General features: G+C 41.2%; 1 protein-coding gene and 1 long non-coding RNA gene across 3 annotated transcripts in view; one reads left to right on the plus strand and one right to left on the minus strand.

Annotated features, from left to right (window-relative positions):
* Positions 1–10,088: 10,088 nt before the first annotated feature.
* Positions 10,089–11,776, minus strand: LOC123595510. Its single transcript, XR_006711251.1, has 2 exons — positions 10,929–11,776; positions 10,089–10,529 (listed from the first exon to the last, which is right to left on the minus strand). It is a non-coding gene; the product is annotated as an uncharacterized LOC123595510 (long non-coding RNA).
* A 2,510-nt stretch (positions 11,777–14,286) lies between these two features.
* FRY (FRY microtubule binding protein) overlaps positions 14,287–21,149 on the plus strand; it is a 454,383-nt gene continuing 447,520 nt past the window's right edge. Inside the window, exon 1 of one of the 2 annotated variants that reach the window (XM_045472997.1) lies at positions 14,287–14,490. The gene's annotated coding sequence lies outside the window, so the exon portion shown is untranslated. Of the gene's footprint in view, positions 14,491–16,285; positions 16,307–21,149 lie in introns of those variants that run through there. The other variant, XM_045473090.1, reaches the window with a different exon arrangement.

Below are 21,149 nucleotides of genomic sequence, written 5' to 3' on the forward strand. Positions count from 1 at the left end.
TCATATGTCTTCTTTGGGAAAACATCTTTTTGGTTCTTCTGCCCAATTTTTAATTGGATTGTTTGTGGGGTGCCTGGGTGGCTCAGTTGGTTAAGCATCCGACTTCAGCTCAGGTCATGATCTCACAGTCCGTGAGTTCGAGCCCACCTCAGGCTCTGTGCTGACAGCTCAGAGCCTGGAGCCTGCTTTAGATTCTGTGTCTCCCTCTCTCTCTGCCCCTCCCCTGCTCATGCTCTGTCTCTCTCTGTCTCAAAAATAAATAAAAACATTAAAAAAACCTATTTAATTGGATGGTTTGGGTTTTTATTTTTACTATTGAGTTGTATGAGTTCTTTATATATTGTAACTATTAGTCCCTTATCAGATATATGATTTTCAAATATTTTCTTCCTTTCCATATGTTGCCCTTTTATTTGCTGATGATTTCTTTTGCTGTATAGAGCTTCTTTGTTTGATGTAGTCCCACTTGTTTGTTTTAACTTTTGTTCCTTTTGGTTTTGGTATCAAATTAAAAAAGATTCATTGCCAAAACCAATATCAAGGAGCTTACTCCCCACATTTTCTTCTAGGTTAATTTTGCCAAATTTGGTCAATTTTATTATAGTGGACTTTATTGTTGAAGGACTTGTTCATTGAACTGTCACTACATAAAGAAAACAACATTAAGAAATAAGTCAGAGAAAGACAAATACCATATGATCTCAAATTTAAAACAAAACAAACTAGAAAGGGAAAAAGAGAGAGAGAGAGAGAGAGAGAGGGAGAAAGGCAAACCAAAAACCAGACTCTTAAGAGAACAAACGGATGGTTACCAGAGAGGAGGCTGGAGTGGGGGTGGGATGTGAGAAATAGGGGGTGGGGATTAAGGAGTGCACTTGTGATGAGCACCGGGTGTTTTATGGAACTGTTGAATCACTATATTGTACACCTGAAACTAATATAACACTGTATGTTAGCTAACTGGAATTAAAAAGAAAAAAAAGGAGAAAAACCAAAACAACATTAAAATACAAGACATAAAAATAAAAGCAGTAACAAATTTTTGCAAGATCAGAGTGCTCTTCACTTTTGCTTAATAGTAGATTCTAAAAATTAATAATTATTTTTTAATTTTTTTTAATGTTTTTATTTATTTTTGAGACAGAGAGAGACAGAGCATGAGCAGGGGAGGGGCAGAGGGAGAGAGGGAGACACAGAATCTGAAACAGGCTCCGGGCTCTGAGCTGTCAGCACAGAGCCCGAAGCAGGGCTCGAACTCATGGACTGTGAGATCATGACCTGAGCCGAAGTCAGATGCTTAACCAACTGAGCTACCCAGGTGCCCCTAAAAATTAATAATTATTGAGTACAAGAAATAATTCAATTTTTCAGTCTTGACTGAAGATTCAATTTATATAAATGATATAATTTTTAATAATCTTTTCCCTTAGGATCTGAGTATTTATTTTCCAATCAAGAAACAGCATTTTCAAAAAACATTCAATTGTGTCAAGACACCCAATGGGTATTATAAAATAAAGCCAAATTACTGATTTGTTCTCTCTTTCCTAATAACTGACACAGAAAAGCAAAGTTTTATTTCTTAGATTATAAAGTAGGAATATTTCCACATATTTGTCTTTTAATCAAATAATTTAAATCTAAGTGTACAATGTGATACATATCTGACATTAAATTGTTTTTAAAACGAAGTGCATTATTTCTCTGATTCACCAGCTATTACTGAATACTACAGATATCTCTGTTATCGTGTTTGTAAGCACAACTACAGTGTGTCTGAAATATAATTTAAAAATCAGGGGCGCCTGGGTGGCGCAGTCGGTTAAGCGTCCGACTTCAGCCAGGTCACGATCTCGCGGTCCGTGAGTTTGAGCTCCGCGTCGGGCTCTGGGCTGATGGCTCAGAGCCTGGAGCCTGTTTCCGATTCTGTGTCTCCCTCTCTCTCTGCCCCTCCTCCGTTCATGCTCTGTCTCTCTCTGTCCCAAAAATAAATAAACGTTGAAAAAAAAAACAAAAACAAAAACAAAATCAATACCTAAAAGTACTTCAAATGCATACTTGAGCATTAGTCATCCTAGAGGCATGAACATCTCATTTTCTAGAAAACTCAAAGACATGCTCTGTCAAAATAAAAACTATATTTTCAATTCTGTCTGTATGATTGGATTGTGCAGGAATAATACTTAGATTTAATCAATTTAGAGGATTAACTAAATGCTGAAAGAATATTGACCGCGAGTAGTTTAATCACAGATTTTCTACATTTACACCTCTGTCTTAGTAACATGTAACTACCAGAAATATTGACTAACAAAGAAATGAATAAAGTAAAAATCCATGGTAAGTTTCATCTTAATATTTCTTAAAAAAATAGAAAAATTGTTATATGAGTCATGAGTTCAATATTTTTATTCCCTAATTATATAACACTTAGTTCATTTTCCTAAGGTTTATTTGGAGAAACAAGATGAACAATCTTGGATGATCAAATCAATGAAGAATAATCACTAAATAATAAAGCAACAAAATGTATAACAAATGTGATTTTTTGTTTGTTTTAAAGTTTTTAGGAATTTTAAGATATTGAAAGAGCAAACAGATATAAATATGTTTTGCCTTAGTGAGGTTTGCCATTTTGCTTTCCATGCCTGTTTTTAGGGAAATTAAGGCCTTTTGGGGTGGGGGGTGCTCTATAATTATACATTACTCCAAGATTTAAAAATTCATGCTCTGATACATTAATATATTACAATAAAACAATTAATACATTAATCTAGTTCATATAAATCAGGCTCATTCATTACATTCATTACATTCATTACAAGTTCATTTTTAGTAAAATTTGAAATTTTTTTTTTCCTGCGCAAAGAGGTATTGAGAATTTCATTTTCATTTATAATAACTAATTAGTTAACATGTCCAAATTCATGAAATCTATATTCTTTGGCACTTCAAAATCTATAATTTGTGTGTATTCACAACACATGCCTAAAAATTACACGTTTGTAACTTTAGTGGGTATTTAACTGCAACCTCAAATTGGAAACTTTAACTATGAAATAGTCAGACCCTTCTTACTACAGAACTTGGTAGGTATTGCTTTAAAATGACAATTACAGAAATACACCTTCTAGAAATACATAGTCTAGAGAAAATAGTTAATGAAACACACACATACACACACACACACACACACACACACACACACACACACCACATACACATCTCACAAGAAATGCATAGAGTTTCCTATCTTTTGTGTGCAAGAAGGAAGCTGAGAACAATGCTACCAGATGGTGCTAAAAACAACCTTGGGCTCACATACCTATAGACTTTCAGCACCTAAATCCCAACCCACATGGGAACTCTCCCTCCCCTTGTTCATTCACATCCGTCAAGCTGCACTTTACCCATCTGTCTTTAAGATGACTGTTGCGTTGAGTTTAACCTGATTCACTTCAATGGATAGTGAAGGGAAAAGCATGCTGCTGTTAGATTTTTCACACTATGTACACATATAGAGACGACACTGCCCTGATTTTCCCCTCTCCAGGCCCTTGCTGGTTGGTCAATCTCACATGAGTGCCCTAGGCTGCCCAGTCAACAAGTATATATCTTATTTTATCAGCAGAGCTCCAGGGCTGGGTCTACCTATTTTTAACATTCCCGAGGATTAATTTCTGTCAGCTCTTGTAATTCAGTGAGTCCTAGTTCTGAATCATGCTGAGGGCTGTGGGTGCAGAGCACAAGGCCTCAGGAGCCTACCTACAGCTGAAAACACTGCAATTGCTTTTTTACAGTATAACATCTGCATGGTTCTTCCAGCAGTCAGATGTCTTTTAGCCTGATAAAAGCAGAACAGTGTTAGCTGGAAATGAGAACTGAATCCGTAAAACTAGTGAAGACGATTACAATCTGCCAGAAAATGCCTCACCTTAACTCCAAACCTGTCCTGGGACAACACGGCATTTATTTCATTTACCAGTAATGTTGGCGTTTCTCTGGTTTTATTTTATCACTAGAAATGGCATCTTTTGAAATAAATAAAAAAAAATTGTTATCATATTGAGTGTCCAAGATAACCTGGCAACAGTAGTTCTTTAAAGGCAAAAATATGGCAGAAATTATAGTCTTCAGCTTGCCTACAAGATTTTCCAGTCCCTCATCCCCATCAGTTCCCATATTCTCTGTGGCTGACCCTGTATTTGCCAGCAAATACACTCATAGTTGTTCCGTAAACTTAGATTCCCATAAAAATAAAACAAATCAGTAATAGAGAAAGGAGGCCAAGTTTATGTGTTTCAAATCACCCTTCTTGTCCATGTATCTTATAAAAAGAAGAAACATTTATTCATTCATATATTCACTTACTGAAAGAAAGAATACGATTTGCTCTTTTCGAAAATCTCATAATTTATGAAAATGGTTCTAAAGATTGGGGTCAGTGATCCCTTTAGACTTCATTGAGAACCCGACTTCCTAGAAACATGAACACATCTATATAAAATTTTGAATATAAATTTTTATGATGTTGACAACCACCTATAACCCCTCTATAGAACACATGTGATGGGGTGAATGTTTGTTTCCCTCGTCCCCAGATTCATATATTCCATCTTTACCTCCCAAAGTGAGGGCATTTGGAGATGAGGAGTTTGGGAAGTAATTAGAGTTACATTAGATCATGAGGGTGGGGCCCTCATAATGGGATTTAGTGGCTTTATACGAAAAAGAAGAACGATCTCTCTTTCCCCCTCCACCCTCCACATGCACACATGTAGAAAGACTATATGAGGACAGAGCAAGAAGGTTGTTATCGGCAAGCTAGGAAGAGAGCCCTTACCAGGAACCAAATTGGCCAGCACCTTGACCTTGGACTCCCCAACCTCCAAAACTGTGAGCAATAAGTTTCTGTAGTTCAAGCCACACAATGTATTGCATTTTGTTATGGAAGCCCGAGTAAGCTGATCTAGCCCAGGTTAAGGATATCCACTAGGTTATTGCTTTTCCTTATCAATGCTATAGATTCAACCACAGAAGAACCTTAAGATTATAGGTAGATGATGGTCACATCATCATCCTATATTTTGAAACTTCCTGAAATTTCTTATGATAACAGACGGAGTAAATGGTTAGCAAAACTGAAAACCCATGGACAATATTTATTGCAAAGCATCTGTGCAGCAAGAGGCAGAAGGGAGTAATGGGATATCTGACAGAATCAAGAAAAGAAAATCCCAGGATTGTACTCATCAGAAAGTGTGGCGGACCAATCTGAGACGATACACTGAAACTGGGAGGGGTTCTGCCCACTCCAACAACTAGTAAGTGTAAGGGGTATATGGTAAAGAAGAGTAAAGGGACTGAACAGGCTCAAAACTGACCACTGACAGGCCAGAGCTCCCGAGGAGACACAGCTGAGAGGAGAATCAGATAAGCAGAGCGACAATAGATATAAAAAGAGAGTCAGTCCAGGGGTGCCTGGGTGGCTCAGTCGGTTAAGCGTCCGACTTCAGCTCAGGTCACGATCTCGCGGTCCGTGAGTTCGAGCCCCGCGTCGGGCTCTGGGCTGATGGCTCGGAGCCTGGAGCCTGCTTCCGATTCTTTGTCTCCCTCTCCCTCAGCCCCTCCCCTGTTCATGCTCTGTCTCTCTCTGTCTCAAAAATAAATAAATGTTAAAAAAAAAAATTAAAAAAAAAAAAAAAGAGTCAGTCCAGAGAAGTGGGAGAGAGAAACAGTGCCAGAAAATATTATAAATAAAGTTGTTAATTTATGACACTTCAAGGAAAGAACGAAAGAGAGAATTTTATAAAGTTGGAAAGGCTTCCTGAACTCTATTTCCTTCTAACAATTCTAGAAAACTAATTTCACATAAAAATGAGCATCACAGAAGTATTGGGGTCAAGTTCAATGCAAGGTTGTTGTAAGAAAACAAACAAAAAAGAATAAGAAGCAAATAACATCTGTACAGACAATGAAAGCATGCCAGAAAGACATGCCTCCAGAACAAACCCAAATTGTAACCTAATATTTCAAGACAAGCTAAAATAGTAGGATAATAATGCAAGAACAGTAAAAATAAAAATTATAAAAATTCAGAAATAGAATGACAGAACTGAAGAAGGAATTAGAAATTTTAAAAAGGCAATTTCAGGAATAAAAACTAAACTAAAAGAAACTCAAGAACAAATAAACATAAAAGGTAATGTCTAAAATTTAAGTAACTTGAGGGTCACCAGGATGGCTCAGTCAGATGAGCATCTGACTTCAGCTTGGGTCATGATCTCATGGTTTGTGGGTTCGAGCCTTGCATGGGGCTCACTGCTGTCAGCACAGAGCCCGCTTCAGATCCTCTGTTCCCCTCTTTCTCTGCCCCTACTCCACTTGCTTGCTTTCTCTCTCTCTATCTCTCTAACAGAATAAAACAATAATAATAAAAACAATAATAATTATTGTTATTAAAAACAATAATTAAAACAATAATAATAAAATAAATAATAATTTATTAATTAAAACAATAATAATTTGAAACAATAATAATAAACAATAATAATAAAACAATAATAATAAAATTATTATTAAAAACAATAATAATAAAATAAAGTTTAAAGTAACTTGAACTCCAGAACAAAATGAAAGAGATATAAAGGAAAGTTGAGAGATCATGACAAACTTTGAAGATAGGCAAAGAAGACACAACATAGATAATAGGAGTCTCTGGGCATAGATAGGATGGGAGGAAGTATAGTGACGGGGACAAGCGAACAGAACAAACTCTAAAGAGTATAATTTATGCAAACTTTCCAGAAATTAATTTTTAAAAACATATGAAACTATATATTGAAAGAGCACACTTGGTACCTGAAAGTATAGACCAAGAATGGCCAACACTAAGAGTCTTCTAGTGAAATTACTAGACTGAAAAGAGACAGAAAAAAAATGTCTTTGGGCATCTAGACAAAAAAGAACAGATGACTTATAAGAGAATAAAAATTAGATTGCCATTAAATTTCTCCACTGCTCTGTTTTATGCCAGAAAAAAAAATGGAGCAATGTATTTAAAATACTCAAGGAAAAAGATGTAGCCAGGAATTTTATATCCAGCAAAACTGATTTTCAGGTGGAAACAACATAGAAAAAAATGTTACCAACATGTAAGAGAGCAGAGAACATTGTTCTGTGAGCTCTTCCTAAAGAATCTGAGAAAGAATGAGGTTAAGATAACCAAAATGACTACAGAGATATTGTCGTATGATTGATTGTGAAAGTTAAATGTATAGTTTCTTATAGAACTAAGACTAAATGAGCACATGGGTGGTTCAGTTGGTTGAGCATTCAACTCTTGATTTTGGCTCAGGTCATAATCCCAGGGTCGTGGGATGAAGTCCACAGCAGACTCCATGCTGAGTGTGGAGCCTGCTTAAGATTCTTTCTCTCTTTCTCTCTGCCCCTCTTCCCCACTCCCACATGCGTTTCATCTCTAAAACAATGTATATATAGGAGTACCTGTAAACAATTTGGGGGAACACTGGGAAAAGCATATGGAAACACATTCTAACTGCTTTCATCCTGGGGTAATTCTACTGGTAGTACTATTCCTAGTATCAGTAGTTTATAAATAAAACAAATGAATAATTATCCTCTCTGTTGATCCTTGAGAACCAGAATTCTTGGTGTGTAAGAAAGATATATTTTTAATGTGGAAGAACTTGAGTAAAAGTTGTGTAGTACTTTTTTTTCAATTGTAAATTTCAATATGATACTCATAAGAAATTGATCTTCATTTTGCGTATATTATTTCATATATATATAGAGAGAATACACATCATTCTAACTCTGTCCACTGAAAATCCCTAGAAACAATAACTAACTCAGTAACAGTGAAAATACCTAGCATACAGACTATGGTCTTCTAATATTTGTTCCCAAAGAGATTAGATGTGCCTGGAGCATGTTGTGATAAAAAAATAATTTAAAATAATTTAAAAATTAAGGAACCTATTCAAGATCAATAAATCTTCTCATAAGGACCCAGGAAGCAACTTAAGAAGCTCACTTTGGTCAAAGATGACACAGTTCAGGCTTAAGTAACAAAACTTGCTGGGGCATCTGGGTGGCTCAGTCGGTTGGGCGTCCGACTTCGGCTCAGGTCATGATCTTGTGGTCCGTGAGTTTGAGCCCCGCGTCAGGCTCTGTGCTGACAGCTCAGAGCCTGGAGCCTGTTTCAGATTCTGTGTCTCCCTCTCTCTCTGACCCTCCCCCGTTCATGCTCTGTCTCTCTCTGTCTCAAAAATAAACGTTAAAAAAAAAATTTTTTAAAAAATAACAAAACTTGCAATGGATTGAAATCTATTGTGTAATAAAAAGATTAACCTTACCCAAAAAGAGATCTGGTCTTTGTTCTCAGCTCCTTGAAGGTGATGTATAATTCTCTTGAAATGCCTTGCCTGATAAATGTGTCTTTATTTATCTAGATGCCTTGAGCCACACAAGAGAGTCTAATAATGTGATTTATGGCTGGGGGCTTTGGGTCATGTAGTATCAGGTCTACTTCCGGAGGGTCTGGATGCTAAGGTCAGCTTTGCAGGTCTATGTGAACAAGCCCCAGGAATAAATCCAGAGACACCAAAGCTCTGTGGAGTCATGCTCAATGCATGTTATCACATACTGACTTGTTGGGAGAAGTTAGTGCTGTCCAGGACTCTAATGAGAGAGGACATACAGCAGATCTATTCATGGAACTCTTCTGAACTCTGACTCATCTGCTTTCTCCCTTAGCTGATTTTGATCTGGATCTTTTCACAGTAATATCCCGTAACTGTGGGTATAACACAGTGAGTTCAATCTGAGTCAGGTTATCCTTCCAGCTACAAATTCAAGTATTTGTCTTATACACATTTCCTCTCTTTGTATAGAAGTACATCGTAAGAAACTAAGCAAATGTCTTATTGAAGCTCACATATTTTTTTACTTAGGCTACAGCCTAAGCTGCTGTAACATGGAGACTCCAAACTTCAATGGCTGAAACAAAATGAATCTATTTCTAATCTATAATATGCAGAAGGATAGGTGGCTTTTCTTTATGAAGTCATTGAGGGACTCAGAGACCCTCCATATTGTTGTTGCCCCATTCCCCGAGTGTTGTTCTTGCTACCTGGGTGAAATTTTCTCACCACTGCTTGTTTGCAGGAAAGGGAAGGAGGAAGTGAAGGAAGCCACTGGGACGTGGGACACATCAGTCCTCCTCACATCCCACTGACCAGAAAAAAGCTAGTCACCTGGCCATGTCCAGCCACAGTGGAGTCCTAAGTTGCCATGCTTCCATCTGTAACTCAGGGGGTACTTCTAATGAAAGTAAGATGAGGGGAAATAGATATTAGGGGACAATTGCCATTAGTCTAATACATTTCTGACCTATCAGGGTAACCTGGGGAAATCCAGAGGGTTAATCTGACATGATTTGTTCTTCAATAATCTCTGCTGGATTCTTGTGGTCCTTACTTTCCATTAGGTGCTTATATCTAGACTTTTAATAACGTGATCTAGACCCTCACTAGAATCCTAATCAAGCTAATCAGTCTTACTTTGCAGAAACTACATACCTCCTTCTAGTGAGGAAAATTAAATTTAAATTTGATCTTTTCCCATCTTCCTGCCACACTTTCACTCCTTGCAATTCTTCAAAGATTAACATCTTGGTAATTTTCTTCTAAGTCATTCCCACTGTCATGAACTATGATTCTAAAAGCCAAAGACAGAAAAACAATAATACAGGAAAGAAATGGAACCATTTCAACTAGTCTAGTAACTAGGCAAAAATAGGTAAGAAATAAAAAGGGATTCTAAAAATTCATTTCTAAAGGAAGTTGAGCTACATTAAGAAAATGTATCAGGGCACCCGGGTGGCTCATTTTGGTTAAGCGGCTGACTTTGGCTCAGGTCATGATCTTACCTAAGTTGGAGCCCTGCATGAGCTCTCTGTCGTCAGCACAGAGCCCACTTCAGATCCTCTGTCTCCTCTCCCTCTCTGCCCCTCCCTCTGCCTCTCTCCCTCTCTCTCAAAAATAAATAAGCATTTAATAAAAAGAAAATGTATCAAGTCATTTATTAAAAAGATAGAAATTATTGCAGTGTCAATCTCCTATATACATGCATCCATTGGTTTTGTTTGATTTGTTTGATTTTATTATCATTTGAAGGTAACTAGAATTACAAACATCAGCTTCTCTGAATTATCACATGAAGTCTTCCAAAAGAAAAGCAAGGGCTATACTCCTAGTCTCAATTTTTGGATCTCTTCCCAGTTAAATGTCAAAACACTAGCTTCCTTTGGGACAACGATTCTTCTTTATTCTACTGAAGAGCCTTTTGAGTGGTTTATTCTGAATAATTATCATGCTTGACTTTCCTTTCACATAATGTGAAATTTTTTATTTTCTTGTTCTCTATGGTAACAGCTAAGTTACTTCAAGCCAGTGTCTTTTTCTCTTAAATATGTATCTATTTTCCTGGAGGAGGAAGTAGAGAATCTGCAAATACACAAAGGCAGAGAAGCTGTGAGCAGTTTAGATAAACAGAAATTTGCACACTTCATCCACAGGTCACCTTCAACACTTCATCCACAGGTCACCTTTCGGTGACTTTTCTGAAGCCACATACCTATGCCCACACTGGGACTTTCCAGGTGCTGCTCACTCCAAACTCCCCTCGTTCTGACTAGTGGTCCTCACATATCCTTCATTGTCAACTCAAAATCCACCTTCATCATAAGCTTTCCCTAATCAGACAGAACTAGGGAATAGTTTCCCACCATTAATTGTTTGGAGTATGCAATTGTAGCATTATGTTTGACTTAAAAAAAAAAAAATGTTCCTAATTTTCACATTTACACTACCTACAAAATTGTTCTTTTTCATCAGGTTAAATACCTTTGTAATCATTATCTGCTGGTATCCTTCCTATCCTCAAATTTTGCCACAGATTGATTTTCCTAGAACGGCAAGGAGGCCCAGGGCTAACTGATTGGAAACCCCAGGATCTGGCAGACAGCTAAGCAGGGAAGGATTCTGGCTCTTCCCCTTGTCCTATCTTTGGTTGGCTTTTCACCCATAAGACAGATCCCATAAATATCCTAAGGGGCAGTAGATTGCCATGTGACCTGGAAAGGAAGAAGGCTGTTTAAGAAGGCAGCAAAGGCTCTGGGGCAGGGTTGACTGCGGATGGCCAGGGAGGCTGAACCAACAACAGTTTCCACCTTCCCAAGGAGTGGCTCATGTGTAGCCCAATTAGGTTGGCTATTTTGCTCAAATTGTTTCTTTTTCTGAATGTATTTAGAAAACTGTCATGTTCATCTGCTTTTGCTTTTATTGGTAAAGAATACTTATTTAGGGATCTATCTGGCTGGTGCTGATGATGTTTGATAACATTCACAATATTGCTTGTTTATTTTTATTATCTCATTTCTTCCAACCCATAATAACTCCTCCGGGAGGGACAACATCTGTTCCTGCAAAAGGAATAGTTACAGGCTTCTTGGTTTTCTCCAGGCCTTAGACTCCAGGGAGATCAGCACCCATTCTCCCCCTGACCCCATTTTTTAGGATTCCCTAGATTTTTAACACAGAAATTTATGGAAAATAGTATTGTAATGCTGAGGTGTTAATTAGATAACAGAATACTGTGAAAGATTAAAATGAGACTAAAAGGAGGAATTGAAAAAGGAAAAGAAAAAAAAAGGAAGATTTAGAAAAGATTTTGAAGACCTTTGAAACTACTAGCAAATCATCTCCTCAGCGATAAAAAAAATTCTAAAATAAATATTAAAATTATTCTGCTCTCAAGTACTTAGCTTATTTACTGTTAAAATATTAATATTGTGTTCTATTAGATTGAAACTAACTTCAATTCAGGCTTCAGATTTAGAGTTCAATTCACAGCTTGTTAAAATGTGGAATGTATGAATTCTCTCATGTTCTTGCAACCGTGTCCCAAAGCTGTAGAATGTACATGCTATATACACCAATTAATACCCCAAATTCATAATGTATATCAGCACTATAAACAATTAGTGTGGGGAAAAACGATTCCCTTTTCGCCATTAAAACAACATTCAATATTGAGCAAACATTCATTGAGGGGCTACTGGGTCCCAAGCTCTGAAGCTGGCAGGGCGGGGGGAAGAGGGGAGGGTTAAGAGGGAGGAGGTTGTTAAGTGTGGGGAGGGGAAGCAAGGAAATTAACAAAGCCCAGTCTCTGCTTTCAAAAGGTATTCACAAACCCGGGAGGGATGGAAGGAAAGGTGGAGAAGGAAAGTGCTGTTGATGCTGACAATCCTATGCTGACAATACAGATAGGTAGCCTCCGGTTTTCCAACTGCAAGGCCACTCTTACAAATCCAGAATCCGGGATTTTCCTGAGGAGCTAAGGGGATCAGCTGGCTATGTTGTTTGTTTGTTTTCTCCCTTTAGGGCCTATAATATCCCTACTTCCCAATCCAAAAGTAGATCAACTCCAAGTGTAAAAACAGGTTTCATTTGCTGCTGCTCAAACAGCTTTTTTAGCTCAAGAGTTCTTTGCGCTTCTAAGGAAGCTTCACAACTCGCAAGGCTGACAATGTCAAGAACGTGGGACTCAGCCTGGAAACGGAGTCATCCTAGATCCATCACTTAGAATAGAAGCCGTAAAGCCTTGAGTGCATCCCCTCAACTTCTCCAGCTTCAGAAGAAAGAAAGGTACTATACTACTCTACTATAAAGGTAGAAACAAAGGTCAGTTGATGCAACTGTTGCTCTCTATGAGGTAACCAAACTGGGTTTATATCGAGACCATTCACCAAAATCACACACTGTGGCAGGAATAGGAAAGACAAAGAGGAATTCAGTTTTCATTTTTTCATTAGGGTGTCCATCTTGAACTGAGCTCTAATACACGGTGAGACTTTGTCCTGTAACAGTCTGGCTGCATTTTCTGCCACACCTCTCACACCCAGCACATCAGCCATTGGCAAACTCTGTCATGTACTCCAGCGCCTCCATGATGGTGCCAAGGTCCCTCCCTTGGTTTTAAGTACCCTAAATCTGGCACTTTGATTAACTCCCTGGAATAACATTTACCATATTGTACTATCATGACCGCCGCCCTCAGTAGACTGGGAACTCCTTGAAGGCAGAAATCATGCATTTTTAATCTTTGTACCCCTGTCAGAGTACCTGGTAAAGATGGGCATGGATTATCGGATGAATGAATGAATGAATGAATGCATGCATGCATGCATATAAACCACAGTTTTTGCCCACTAAGAATAGAATTGTGACATACCCCAACCATGTGTTTGTGTGGGTTAACCCACAGCACTCTTACTCTTGACATATTTTGTAACAGCCTTATCCACACACAATTCACACACGTATCACAAAGTTGACTTGGTCAAATGGTACAAGTCAGTGGTATTTTAGTATACTCAGAGTTTGTGTCATCACTATCAAACTGCAGAACATTTTCCCTACACTAAAGACGATCCTACCCACTAACAGTCACTCCCCATCCCATCCCCCCCCCCCCACCTCCTAGCAACCACCAGTCTATTTTCTGTCTCCACGGATTTTTCACTAATTTCTTGTGACACAATATCCATAGCATCAAATATTAGGACGCATCGCTTCACATGACTGAAAAGAAAGAAAACCCAGAGCAGCTTTGATTTAGTATACAGGTATAGAATCAATCTCCTTGCTCCGTGACCTTGGACAAGTTGTCGAACTGGATCTCGTTTCCTCGTCCCATGAAGTTTAGACGGTGTGAGAGAGCACCCTCAGGTTAAACAGGAAACCAGCAAAAGCAAAACACAAATGAGCCCTCTGACTATAATCCATTACTCTACCCTAGGTAGCCTTTCCTGGGCTTCCTTCACCAACGTCTTTCCATCATTAAGATTTCCCACCAGACCCGCTGCAGCAGTGCGAAGGGCCCTACAGAAGACGTTTCCTCTTTTCCTTCTTGGCCGTCCAGTTTTTTTCCGGGCTGGGCGAGGACGGAGAAACTGCAGAGCCCGGAGCCCCGGAGCCGAGGCTCCGCGCGCGCCGTGCCCGCAGGAAGCCTCGCCCAGCCCGGGACCCCACCCTCCCGCGGCGCCCCTGGAGGGAGCCGGCCGCCGCGCGCGCCACCAGCGCGGGAGGGGCGCGGCGCGCGGGGGCGGAGCCAGCGACTTGCTCAGCCAATCCCGGCGGCGGCGCGTCCCGGGGGTCCGCGGCTCGCCGAGCGCGCAGGGGGCGGGGCTCCGCTTGACAGTGGCGGTCGCCGGGCAGCGGAGTCGGGAGCCGCGCGCGGAGCGCAGCGCGGGGAGCGCGAGCGGCTCAGGCGGCGGTGGCGGCGGTGGCCGGTCCCCGCCGGATCCGGCTGTGGGCGCCGCGAAGTAGCCCTCCGCAGCGGCGGCGGCGTGCGGGCGATGCTGCTGGTCTCTCCGGGCGCCGGTGTCCTGGCCTCTTCCTAAAGGTACCCAGCCCCGCTCGCCCCCTCGCCCAGGGCACCGCAGCGCCCGGCAAGTGGCTTTGTGAAGCTCGAAGCTCCCCGGACCGAGGGGTGGGCTGGGAGCGGGGTGGGTGGGGCAGGGCGGGGCTGCGCGGTCCGGGCCGCTTTCCCCGTGAGGAAGAGGGTGGGGGCAGAGGGAAGCGGGGTTGGCGGGTGGGGTGGGGAGGAGGGCTGTCTCCCGGCAGCAGCTGGCTGCATCCCCATCGTCCATCCTCCTCCCGTCTCCATGCGCTTCGGAAAGAGGTTTTGTGCCAGGAGAAAGTTGGAGGCTGAGACTTGAGGAGCCAGACTCTGCGGCCCCTGAGGCCCGCACCCTTAAAGAGCGTGGGAGCACCCTGTTGGGAAGGTCTGGGTTCTGAACAGGGCCATGCAGGAACCCATGCCCCTTTCCGACCCTAGCAGCATTCCTGACGCAGGCCCTTGCTTGAGGAAATTCCTCTGTGGGAATCCCCCGTGGGGAGGGGCTTTCGGGTACAGAGCATCCACAACTCACACATTATTATCGCTTGAAAACAGTACTCTCTCCCCTAGAACGGGCGCCACCAGCATCTATGCTGTAAGAGCATCAAAAATTGAAGTCGGACCTCGAATTAAAGACCCCTAAACACCCATGTGGCCAAGGTGCCAATGATTACCTCTGTCAAATCTTGACTAGTTTCTTACTGCCATATGCTTCCAATCAGCTTTCCCTGAGAGCTGGGCGGGTGCTGTGGAGCACAGGAAAGGGAGGAGAAGTTACAGCCCGGCTGTTAGGGTGGGAGGTGGCAGCAAAGAATACCGAACACGTGTACCCACTTGAAGATAGGAGAAAGTTTCAACCTTCAAAATAAAGTGGGTTAGGTGGGGATTATTTGCTTTACAAAACTTCCTCTCATGCAGAGAAACGATTAGAGTTAGAACTGAGTTTTACACAAGATTGTGGCAACAGGCCTATCATCAAGTGGCTCAGGGTCGATAGAGGGGGTAATCAGGCCGATACCACGTTGACTTGAAATTAGCAGATCTCAGCAAATATATGCAGATTCTGTTTAATTCTGATTAACCTTTCTGATCATATTGGTGGATTACCAGGTTTACTTTATTCATTTCTAACCAAGACATATTCACACCAAAAGACAACTTCATAATACCATTTTGTGCCCTAAAGACACCCTTAGCTAAGGATATGGACATCCTCTTCTGGTTCATATGATTTATCCCCTACACTGGTAACATAACTTCTCTAAGTACGTTTACATCATAAAGAGAAGGAAACTTCCTTAGTGGTGACACAATAGTATCCAAATAAATACTGAGCACACATACTAAGTGTTTTTACCTATACAGTTACTTTAAATCTCACAGGCACCCTGATGAGATATTATTACCCTGTTTCAGAGACTAAGAAGATTATGTAAAGTTGCCCAAGATTATGTGGGAAGTAAGTGATAGAGGTGGGATTTGAACCCGGATCTGTTTGATTCCTTACCCGTGCTCTTTACCACTACCCTATGCTATCTCCCAGCCCCCTTGAAAGAGAATTGCCATTTTATAATATGCTAGGAAATCAAAATATGGCAAATGCTATCTCCACTGGCTTCCTGGATCAAACCCCTTCATAGATTGTTTTGTCCCTCTGGGAACCCAACACTGCGCCCAACAAGTATTCCTTTCACCAAAGGGCAACATCAGGAACTCCCCGGACACCCTCTAAGCACCAGTCCCCAGCATGTAAATCAGATGGAAATCTCCAGACATCTAAACCCCTTGTCCCTTCAGAGAAGTTGGCTCTGGAAGACAGGTAATCAAGTGTTTCTCTCACTGCCACTTAAGGAGCAATCTCTACTCTCTCAGTCATCCAAATCTGTTTTAGCTCTGCACATATAAGTACACACCACCAGTTGGCAGGAATACATCCCCTGCAGTGTTCACACTGGCATGCTCATCTTCCTATACCAACTGTCAGAGAATTCCTGACACAGGCCAGGCTACTTAAAAGGAAAAACTGAAACAGAGCCGTTGGGGATGGTGGTGTTAGTCTAGGGAATCCCTGAATTCTCTGAGGCTTACCAGAAAGGAAATTAACATAGGGCCGCAGGGGCAGGAAGCAGGCCTTCCCCATAGTGTGAAATGCCTTGTATATGGTATAGCCCATTGTCAACACTACTGAAGATATCTGTTCACCATATAGAAACTCATTTACCTGTTATCTTGGTGATGGGTGCAGCTACACATCTATTTCTGTTTCAGTTACTCGCTTGTACTAACACAGTTGTCACTTGGCTGAATGGTAGCAAACACTGATGTCGCAGGTGTGACAGAGTTTTGAAGCTGTGCTTAAAACTTGTGTCTGTTATGATAATCGACATTCTTTTATCATTTTATTTCTCCTCCCTAGGTGAATGTGTGTGTGTGTGTGTGTGTGTGTGTGTGTGTGTGTGTGTGTTCTCTCCCGTGGTATAGTTTTCAATTCTCTTCTCTCTGATTCCAAAATGATTTGAAGTTCCAAGCCTAAAGAGAAATAGATGCATTTTTGAGCTGAGGCCATATGCTGCCTGGAAACATATCCCAGTAGTTGGCATTTTACTCATGTTACTCTAGTGCTAAGAACCTCAAAGTCCCGAATGCATGCTTTGGGATTGCAAATGGACTCTCCTGTCTAATTATCTCACTCCATCCCCTGAAGCAGTTGGAAGGTTTGAGTTTAGAACACAGCCCCAGCACCTCCCCTCTAAATTCTCTAAACTGCCAAAAACTGGAGCAGCGCTAATTAAAGTTGGGAAACTAGAACATGAGGTTTGCTCATTGTCACGCTTTTGCACCAGAATGGGAAATATACCAGAAACTTTGTTGGGCATACGGAGTGACGTAGACTTCTTTAACATGACCAGTGATCTGCAAAACTATCTGACATCATGCAGCTTGCCTAAAGTTGGGTTCGTGCAAATACCTCATTAGGTTAAGACCGCCTAGTATCAACAAACTTCTACTCTGCATTCTATCATGTGTATAAAACTTCTCATTCACTGGCCATCCATTTTTATTTCCATATTTCATCAAATCTAAAATATCAACAGTTATATAGCATCCTTTTTATGTTGTACGAGAAGAAAAAGAAAATACTGCCAATTATATTATAACATGCAGGCCATCTTAATAGCCATCTTCCATGACATCGTGTGGATTGGTTACACCACCCTCTTACTGCTTTCGAGTCTCCATTTCTATCAAGGGTTTTGGTACATTTTTCTGCTCATACCGTCATTAATTAGCACTGCTTCCCTAAGCAGTGTGTGATAGACAGTGGGTTTGCATATATCTCAGTAACAGACCGTAACAGACTCCTCTTCTGTGTCTTTCTTTTTTTCAATCTGGTGAAGCATTTGGATCTTGCTTTGCAAGGTAGTATGGAAATGTCAAACACAGACAAATGTTTCCCTGAGTGATATAACATTTAAGCCCCACTGCTCTGTTTCGGTGCCGTAGCGCATACATAGTAACATCTTTTTTCGGTGCCAAATCATAGTGGGAGCTTTTGAGAAAAACCGTTTAAATGGCAATTAAACAGAACACCTGCAGTGCCAACAATGCCCATAATTTAGGAGAAGTGCTACCAAAATGAATAGCTGTGACCATGTTTATGCCTGTGCAGAGCAGTGACAGCGGTGTGACAACTACTGCCAAGTTGTCACTGTCAATATTGAGACACATCCCGATTTTGGAGATGTTAAAATGTGGAAAAAAAAAAATGAACCTTATCAATGAACTATGCTAATCTGTGCGTATTTCATGAAGCCTGTTGATTCGTTCATTCACATGGTCCCTCGTTTTGTGAGACCAAGCTCCAGGAGGGCAAGGACTTTTTCTGTCTTATTCTCAACTCTATGTGCCAGACATGTAGGAGAGTCCGTGGCACAGAGTTGATGTGCTCAGTAAATGTCCATGGAATAAGTGAGTGGCTATGTCCTCCCGTGGAAGGCATGGAGACACATCAGGCGGCTCCCTACTCTCCTGCTGGTTGGAAGACATAATCTTAAAAGTATGACATTGACAGAAATGCTAGACATAGGAAAAGGGTACAGGCCAGAATTAAGTCCTCGATTTTGTTTACAGACCCCTGTACAAAGCACTTCATGCCATTACAAAAACGACCCCAGGATAGAAGAAATTCCACTGTGGCTTCATTCATCTTTGACCAATGAAAGAATGTATAACGTCGTAACACCTTGATTCTCTCGCACGATCCCAAATCATAAGTTGCTTGAATTTTATGCCTGGTGCAATGTCATGCATTTGTCCTCTTGGACATTGGACAGAAACTGGAATTAATAGGCATATGCTTTTCCTTCAGTAAGCTCCTCTGAGACAGAAATCCGGTGCTGGTGACCTTGTCTGGATGTGCATCTCTGAGAGAAAAAATTATTTAAATTTATTTATATTTGTGTTTGTATACACACACACACACACTTTTAAGGCCTTTCCTTACAGTCCACTTTTTAATTACCACCCCCCACCCCACCCCACCCCCCGCCAAAAAAAGGCCATCCTGACACTTTGACAAAGAAACAGACAAAAAGGAAAAAAGGAAACCTTGATAGGAATATAGACCTCTGTCTGTCATGCTCCTGCCTCCTCACTGCTCCCTAGGCAAGCAGAATGTACTTCTAGGCCAAACAGGAAGCTATGTGAGGATGCAACGAAGGAAAGGCTGGGAAGCTTAGCTTAGCAAGCTCCAAAGCGATCCCGAGGACCCACAGTTGACAGTTAGCGTTGCCCAAATAACCCCACGGTCTGTGAGTGAAACAGCCGGTCCTGCGAAGATACGTCCCAGTTCTCGTTCAGTGAAATGTGAGACCTCCGAAACCCCTATGTAACCAACTAAGGTCACTTGTAGGTTTCTAAGACACATTTAGTGTGCTTGCTTGGGGGAGAATGAATGGCGTGTGTTTCTCCCCACGTACAGGCAAAGCAGTGTGTGCCGTGACGGGACTTGGCAGATAGGCCAGAGCTGTCTCTTTCACCTATTAGAAAATAATTATTAATTAAATTAAATCCTTTTGGCTTTCCACTAAAGGAACTTCTGTATAATTACGTCTATTAAGCGTTGTTAACAGGAGCCAGACAAATGACAAAAATAACTTAAAACTTGCTTTTACTGAACACACAGGGTGGGATAAAAGAAAAACAATAATCTTAGATGCCAGTTCTATGATTGTGTGGGATGTTTCAATAAGGTGTGGTAAGGCATGCAGACATGGAAATGACTGTCATGAAGGGAAGAGTTTGTTATGCTCACAGGTCCCTAAAAGCAGTAAGCACATGTGTCGTGCAGGGCTACGTGGAGGTGGAGGGAGTGACGATGAATGTGGGCAAGACAAGATACAGGAGGAGCAGGGCAAGCGGACTTAGGGCTGAATAATTTCAGAGAGCTTTGGGGCATAGAAGCTGTCCCTGGTTATCCGGTACCTGGCCCTGGGGTGATTAGGGCAGGTGGACAGCCATGCTTAGTGTGAGGACGGGCTCTGGACTGCTGGTTTGCGTATGAAAGGCACATCGAAAGGCAAATTACTTATCCCCTAGGAATTAGCTCACTCTGGAAGGGACAATCCCTGCAGGGTCATCAAGGCCCAAAGATGCCAAAGCATCAGGATATGGAGAAGAAAAGACATGCTTAATAAATGGGGATTTTAAAAATAGTCCAGTAATGAATTAGGTCCGTGTACACATGGAGCATTCAGCCAAATGTGCAGAAATGCCCAGCTCAGGGTCTGACACATGGTACTCACCCAGCAAACATTAATTAAATCTGAGTTGTGGTGCCAGATGGTCCAGCCTTGCTCACAGTCCGCCTCTGCTGCATATTGCGGTCAGGTGTGCAGTGCTCATCTTGAGAAAAAGAAAACAATGGGGACGCACGCTACACAGAGGGTCCCCAGATGAAAAATGAGCCACCCAGGATGAGGAGGAGGCAAGAAAGTTGTTAAAAACATAAATGAGCTCTTAGGCAAGTATATCCTTAACTCTAAGATCTTAAAATCTGTAAGGTAATTGTATGTTTGGGGTAATTCCTTAATCACTGTGGATTTGGAGTATCAATAAAAGTCAGGAAACATGAAGGTTGCCGGGAACCTGTAGAAAGGTTGCTTCTGAGTAAAACTGGAGTTGCAAAGTGAATTGTGTATTGTAAATGTTGTGCTCAGGAGCACACTTCTAAATGTGAGCTACTCAAAATAGCTTCAGACATACTCCTGGTGTGGTGACAGGTCTAGGCGTAGGATGTGTAACATGCACCTGTACTTCCAGGATGTTGATGGAGGGTGGCGATGAGTGGGATGGACGCCGGGTGAGACTCAAGACATTCCTTAAAAAAAAAATTATTGTAGTATAGCTGACACACAATGTTACATTAGTCTTAGGTGTACAACATAGTGATTGGACAAGTCTATACATTATGCTGCGCTTACTACAAGTGTAGCTACTATCTATCACAATGCGACACTATTACAATACATTATATTCTGTATGCTGTACCTTTCATTCTGGTGACTTAGTCCCCAGCTGGAAGCCTGTACCTCCTGATCCCCTTCACCCATTTTGCCCATCTTCCTGCTCCCTTCTCCTCTGGCAACCATTAGTTTCTTCTC

This window comes from Leopardus geoffroyi, chromosome A1, assembly GCF_018350155.1.
Source record: "Leopardus geoffroyi isolate Oge1 chromosome A1, O.geoffroyi_Oge1_pat1.0, whole genome shotgun sequence".
In the NCBI taxonomy this organism is placed as follows: domain Eukaryota; kingdom Metazoa; phylum Chordata; class Mammalia; order Carnivora; family Felidae; genus Leopardus; species Leopardus geoffroyi.